This window comes from Dermacentor albipictus, chromosome 4, assembly GCF_038994185.2.
Source record: "Dermacentor albipictus isolate Rhodes 1998 colony chromosome 4, USDA_Dalb.pri_finalv2, whole genome shotgun sequence".
NCBI lineage: Eukaryota > Metazoa > Arthropoda > Arachnida > Ixodida > Ixodidae > Dermacentor > Dermacentor albipictus.
Window position 1 is genome coordinate 173,291,193 of NC_091824.1, and position 7,080 is coordinate 173,298,272.

The 7,080-nt window shown below is 49.0% G+C and overlaps 1 non-coding gene across 1 annotated transcript; it reads left to right on the forward strand.

Annotated features, from left to right (window-relative positions):
• Positions 1–4,690: 4,690 nt before the first annotated feature.
• On the forward strand, positions 4,691–4,763 carry TRNAT-CGU (transfer RNA threonine (anticodon CGU)). Its single transcript has one exon. It is a non-coding gene; the product is annotated as a tRNA-Thr (tRNA).
• The last annotated feature ends 2,317 nt before the right edge of the window (positions 4,764–7,080 follow it).

Consider the following 7,080-nt stretch of genomic DNA (forward strand, 5'->3'; position numbering starts at 1 on the left):
CTCCCGATCTTCAATCGCTCCGTTTGTCTAGATATTTCTTGTTGCCCAGACTGAGGTGAGATCCGTACGTCGAGGGTCCGTGACACTCTGAGATTCCCGCACGACGTCCTAATCGCCCTGACCCTACCACAGGATTGCCCAGAAAGTACTTTCGGGAAGGTCATCGGAGAAGAATGTGCGAGTTACTCCCTTAAAGAATGACAACCCAAACGGGGGTGGGATGTAATGAATACATTGTTGCGCCATAAAAAGGAAAAAAAAAGACTTGGGAAGGAAGAGTACGAAACGGCAGATTGAGCGCTGAACGTTGTTCAGCGCTCAATGTTTTTGTCTCAATGTCTCAATGTCGACAGATTAAGCGCTCAATCTGTCGTTTCGCACTCTTTCTTCCCAAGTCTTTTTTTTTCCTTCTTTTTTGGCGCAACAATGTATTCATTAGATCCCAACCAACTCGCCCAGCAACAAGTTCTGCTCAACGCGGGTGGGATGTATGCAGTATTGTGACAGGCCATCTCCGCATTCTCAAGAGGGCGCTCAGCAGCACGACGAAAATGACGATCGAAAAAGCAGATTCGTGGTTGTTGTTCTCTGATCTCCGGTACCTGTTGATGCGCTATCGCGACATCTTTTACTTCGATGACCGCCCTTTGAGCCAGACATCCGTTGTAACTCATTGGATTCATACCGGAGACACCAGCCCCAACCGACAACGTCCTTATCGTGTGTCCCATGCTGTGCGGCAAGTGATTGAGCGCGAGGTCGACAAGATACTCACCAAAAACGCCATTGAACCTTCCTGTAGTCCCTGGGCATCACTTATCGTCCTAGTAAACACGAAGGATGGCATGCTGGCGCTTCTGCGTCGACTATATACCATCACTTGAACAAAGCCGCCCGTAAGGACGTCTACCCACTGCCGTGGGTTGATGCCCTCGACTGTCTTCGCGGCTCTACCTACTCTCAACCATCGACCTCAAGATGCTGCCAGATCTCTGTCGATGACCTGGACCGCACGACCGCATTTGTTACACCCGACGGTCTTTTTCAAATTAAAGCTACGCATTCGGCTTACGTAACGCCCCCGCCACGTCTGAAAGAATGATGGACTCTCTGCTTCATGACTACAAATGGTCGAATGCAGGCACGTACCCAGGGGGTAGGGGAGCCAAAAAAAAATTAAGCGGCATAACACCGCCCCTCCCCCCCCCCCCCCCCCGCCCCCGCGCACGCCACCACTCTTCACACGCATTCCTAAAGCGCCGCCAAATCAACCTTAAAATTCAACATTTTAACATCAACATCAACCCAACATTTTGCTACCTTCTTCCCTCCTTATGGAGGGCGGTAGTTATCGGCATCTCCTGGGCTGTGAAGGCCAGCTTTCTCATCGATTCTGTGCCCGCGCGATTAACTCGTGATGCGTTCAGTTGTCCCCATTTATTGCAACGGTCCCGTGCATCACTGTTACTTCGTTAGTTGAGCCTTCTTTGTTTAGACTGAACCAGGGACCAGGAAAGGGATTCGGTTCGTGGCCATCTGGTCTGTATGTTCGTGGAATGAGTTACTGCAGGAGAAAACGCTAATTGCGTTTAACTTTTCCTTTTGCTTCATTATTTCCTCGACTGACGGCTCACCGCGACGCTGGCAGATCCTTGGAACCATATGCCCGCGATATGGGTTAGATAAGGTCGAAAATAAAATAATGCGAGACAGTGTCCATCATAAAGCCCTGCAATAACCCTTAATATCATAAGCAATATGACTGTCACCCGTTACCTCGTCTCGTTTTTCCCTAATTGTACGGCACTTTTCGGGCAAAATTGGCAACTGGAAACAAGAGTAGCAAGGAGATGAGAAATTAAGCGACATACTAAGGGAGAGAGCCGAGGCAACAGCCAAACAGGAAGGCAAAGCGAAAATTAACAAATTTAACCGTTGTGCGTGAAAATATTTATGGATTAACATCTTTTTACATAAATAAGAAGTAGAGAAAACGCCGCCGGAAGTGGAGAATGAGTTCGTGTGTTTTGAATGGCGCTTCTACAGTTATCGGTCAGGCCGCCTGACATAGCCACGTCTCTGCTATGCTTATGTAGGTGTTTTTCTAACCTTCCGCAGTGAGTGCAGTACGTCTAGAACCGCAGTGTTCTGCGCTCTACGCGGTTGTACGGGACTGGTGGCCACTCACCATTACGCAACTTCCCAAATAGCAATACGAGTCGGTTTTGGCACTTAGTAGAGCATTAAAAGAGATATCCAAAAGAACTGTGATTGTTCCGCAAATATATATTTCTATAGAATTCTTCCAAAGCTAATTCAAAAAACGCTACTAGAAATCTTTATTTGACACTTTCGCTTGTTTGCTTGTTCTTGCCAGTGTTCTTCCTGCGCGAGTCCATTTGATGTGGTTTCTTGTTTGTCAAGAAGATGAGAGGTGTATAGGCCTTATTTCATTTCTCTTTTGTGGGTTTACGCGCTTCTATGGCTAACGGTGGGCATTAGTCACAACTGTACTAGTAAAGTTAACTCCCTCGCCCCTCTACTGCATAGAAAAGTTACCTTGGTTTGCCCCCTCCCCCCCCCCCCCCCTGCCGAAAAATATCCTGTACGTGCCTGGTCGAATGCCTCTGTTATCTACATGATGCAATAGTTTTTTCACCAGCATTTGAGAGCCACCTGACTCGCCTATCGAAAGCGCTTGGCGTTTTCCGATGAGCTGGCCCTCATTTGAACTCTTCGAAATGCAGCTTCGGCCGTTCTGAAATTACTGTCCTAGGCGAACATGTGAGTTCTCGTGGCGCCCAACTTAATCCTAAGAAAATTTGTACCGTGAAACATTTCCGTGTGATGCGTTCGGCCACATACGTCCGGAGCTTTGCCGGCTTGTGTTATTTCCGGCGTTTCGTCAAGAACATCGCCGACATTGCCCATCCGATAACAAAGCTCCTGCAGAAGAAAATCACATTTCCATGGGGTTCTGAACAAGCCGATGCATTCCACGCGCTCACCAGCTTGCTTACTACGCCTCCCACCTTGGCGCATTTTGACCCCACAGTGCCTACAGAAGTTCGCAACGCCAACAGGCACGGTCTCGGCGCTGTCCTCGTCCAGAGGTAACAATGCCAGGAACGTGTCATCGCCTACACCAGTCTCCTCCTCTTGCTTTCTCAACGCAAGTTCTCAATCACTGAACACGAATGCCTTGCTATAGTTTGGGCAGTCGCAAAGTTTCGACCGTCCCTATATTCCTTTTCGGTCATCACAGACCACCATGCGCTGTGCCGGCTCTCGTCCCTCAACTGGACAAATTGATCGCTGGGCGCTAAAGCTTCAAGAATACAGATTTGATGGCATTTACAAGTCGGGCGCCCTGCACCAGGATGCCGATTGTCTGTCACGTCATTCCGTGGGCCCTACCGACTTCACTGCCCATGATTCCGACACCTGCGCCCTCGCCATCTTTGACTCGTGTGATATACGCAATCAACAGCTCAGCGATGTAAACTTGTGGTCCATCGTCGATCGCATGTGCTCTCATCCCTCCGACCCGTCCCTTCAGCTGTTCGTGCTCCGTGACAATATTCTCTGCCGCCGCAATACGCTTCTGACACTGCCCAGACGGCACGTCGGAGCAGCGACCGTCAGCGCCTCTTGCGGCACCTTCCATCAAAACTGACACTGACGGACCACGCTACTCATGCTTCCCACGCGGATCTGCCAACGTGATCGCATGTTCATGCCTGTTTTGAAACGAACAAATGGCGCAAGTTTTTCTATGTAGTTTCAGACCAATCTCAAAATTACACGGTCGGATACGCCCTGTCATTAGTCGTAAAGGGGAAACGCTCTACGCTGCCGTGCACGTCCACAGCGTGAAAGAAGTCGCCGGTGTTACTGTGCTGGCGAAGTGTCACTCCCAGCAAGGCAAACACAACTGCTGCGTATCTCTGGCCTGAGTACACTCAACTATCATGTTATGCTTTGATCAAGCAGCTCAATTGAGTGTGCAGGCATGGCTGAGCTTATTAAGCGTTAGGCGTAGGTGTTCTTATCCAACCATTTGAGTTACCGTAGACAAAATGTGTCCTTCCGTGGCGCAGTTTTGATACCTGGTACCTCTGACGTCATCATGTATGCAGACTGGTCGATGGCGACGGGTGCGTTAAGATAGCGTGCTCCGCGTGCACAAGGGACGCCTGTACAGCCGAGGAGGTTGCAGTAGCTCTCGCCTGTGCGGGTACAAAAGCGGGAGCTATCCGAAATTTTAACAAAGGATGAATCTCGGAGGAGGCCCTCCAAGTTCTACTCAAAAACCCTCCCAGGAGGGACATAACTTTTATTTGGGTTCCGGCTCATGAAGAAGTCCCAGGTAGCGAAGCCGCTCACGGGCTCGCCCGAACACTCTACCACCGGGCAACTCTAAGCAGCCAGTTCCAGGGATAAAAGATAGCATGATCACGTACAGGGAAATTGTCGATCACTACAAAGACGAAAGAAAAATCTTTCCACCTCCGCATCGGTCTCTCTCTCTAAAGGACGCTCGAATTTGCGGCGCCTCCAGGGCAACAATTATACATAACCTTATTGGATCTACTTAACTCAGACGAGGGACTATAACGACGCCCTCTGCAAAATTTGTAAGGAGAAAGGTACTCAAGAAAATACCCAAGAAAGTGGATGGGAAAAAGGCGCCGTGGTAGCTCAATTGGTAGAGCATCGCACGCGTAATGCGAAGGTTGTGGGTTCGGTTCCCACCTGCGGCAAGTTGTTTTTCATCCACTTTAATTTACATTAATTTATCGTTTCTTTATTTCATTTATTAAGCACAAGTAATATCCCCAATGTTGTCCTTGGTGTCAGTGTTTGTTGGCTTCTTATGAAAGCATAATAAAAATCAGGCCCCTCGGTTAACCCCCTTTCTTCTCGTTTATTACATAACGAGGGTCTCGAATCCGGCAACATTGATGCCTTCAGGTAGCATATGTGGGTGTATTGACCAGTTGCCTTCACCCAAAAAAAGATGACGTTCTCGTGACGCCTGCGGTATAAAGGACGTTCCACGTCCGCCGCCAAGGTTTGTGAGTTGTGGCGCTGGCTAACACTCCCAGGGTTCCGCTAGGGCACATAAATACCCAAGAAAGTGGATGGGAAAAAGTCGCCGTCGTAGCTCAATTGGTAGAGCATCGCACGCGAAAGCGAAGGTTGTGGGTTCGGTTCCCACCTGCGGCAAGTTGTTTCTTCATCCACTTTAATTTCCATTTTTTATGGTTTCTTTATTTCATTTATTAAGCACATGTAATATCCCCAATGTTGTCCTTGGTGTCAGTGTTTGTTGGCTTCTTATGATATCCCTAATAAAAATCGGGCCCCTCGGTTAACACCCTTTCTTCTCGTTTACGCACGTGAAATGTATGTTTAATGTATGTACTTCATACAGTATGTAAGTAATATAGACATGCATAGACATTGATACTGTTCCTATAAAATGGTCATGTTCTGTGCATTTCTTCTATGTTTTTTTGTTTTTGATGAAAGCGTGACTCTCATCTTTGCCTAAAAACGCTTACCGAACTGTAAAGGGTCAGAGGCCTTTGTCAGGCATTTTAAGCCTTTAGCCTCTGCCCCTCCAGCAGGCTCTTTATTAGGTATATGTTGAAAGTAAAGGCGCAAAAGAAAGAATGGTGCGATATTGATACGGAACAACCGCTACAGTGTGGCTGTACTGAGGTGGAAGAAGACAATGTGTGTACGCGTTTGATATAGCATCGCCATTTTGGCCTCCGTTAGCTCCCCTGTAAATAAATTGTAAATAACATTGGGCATAAGCTACACGTAACATTAATTTAGTGGAGGCGGACGTTCCCCGTATACGCGTCATGGAGCTTCGCAACGGCGACAGTGCAACTTCGGCTCCTGCTGGCAGCACTTCATCTACGCAAGCGTCTCCGCCTGCAGCCCCGACCTACGTCGCCCACACGTAACAATATCATGGGCGGGATTTTGCGACCCACTCGATGGTTGTGATTGGCCGCGACAGAGTCATCAGATACCCTAGTCTAGTCTCCTGGGCAAGGTACAAGAAGCGGAGACCTTTGGTGCAGTGAGAGATGGGCTGACGCGTCCTGATGTGAACTCGGTCGTTTAATACGCTCCTACATGGAGTAGGCTTCCGTACCTAGAGCCAGTGTAAATGTTGTAAATAAACCCTTTTTACTTCATTCCTCTTACTGGACGTACTCGTCAATGACATGGTGGATTCCTGGCTCAGACGCCACCTCGTGCCGCAACAAAACGTTTAATAGAAACAAATTTGAGCAGGCGTACGGTACGCATGTTCACACGTATATGCGCAACAAAGGCAATATGTAATACAGCAAAAAAAAAGCTAAGGGAAAAAATTAACGTAGGATACGCTACTCAAAGTAGCACATTGTTCTACACCTGGCTTCTGCTGCCCGACCAAAGAGCGTGGGTGGCGGCTTGCCAGAAAAAAGCGTGCAAAACGAAATCGTCACGCATGCCGCGTAGCTACAGAGGACCCACGGCTAAGCGCGACGCCGCAGTAGTTCGTACGGGCCCGACACCAGCCGACGGGGGTCGCACGCACTGCACGTCCCCGACCCGCTGCCAGCGAGATCCGCGAGCAGACCAGCGCCGGGGACAGCAAGCGAGCCAGCTAGATCGCCTGCGTGCTGCTGTTCGCGCAGCCCTGCCCGGCGCACACGGCGACGTCGGCGGGCGCGGCGCGAAGCTGTTTGAGGATGGCCACCACCAGGACGAAGACGATTATGGCCACCGCAGCGATGACCACGGGGCGCTTCGACTCCGGTCTCTCGTCTTCGTGCACCTGCGGCGTTATAAAGACTCAGTCTCGGTCAGTGCTTCAGAAATGAAATACGTAGCGGCTGAGCAAGACTGCTGCACAGACACACGAACTGACATAAAATTGCTAATGTATTAATCGTTGATTCACCCTGTATTAGAGTATATTTCGAATTTCTAAAGTCCAGATAAGCAGTGCGACATTAAGAAAATTGAACCTGTACAAAGAAAAGGGGTGTTCGTTTTATTCGTCATCGC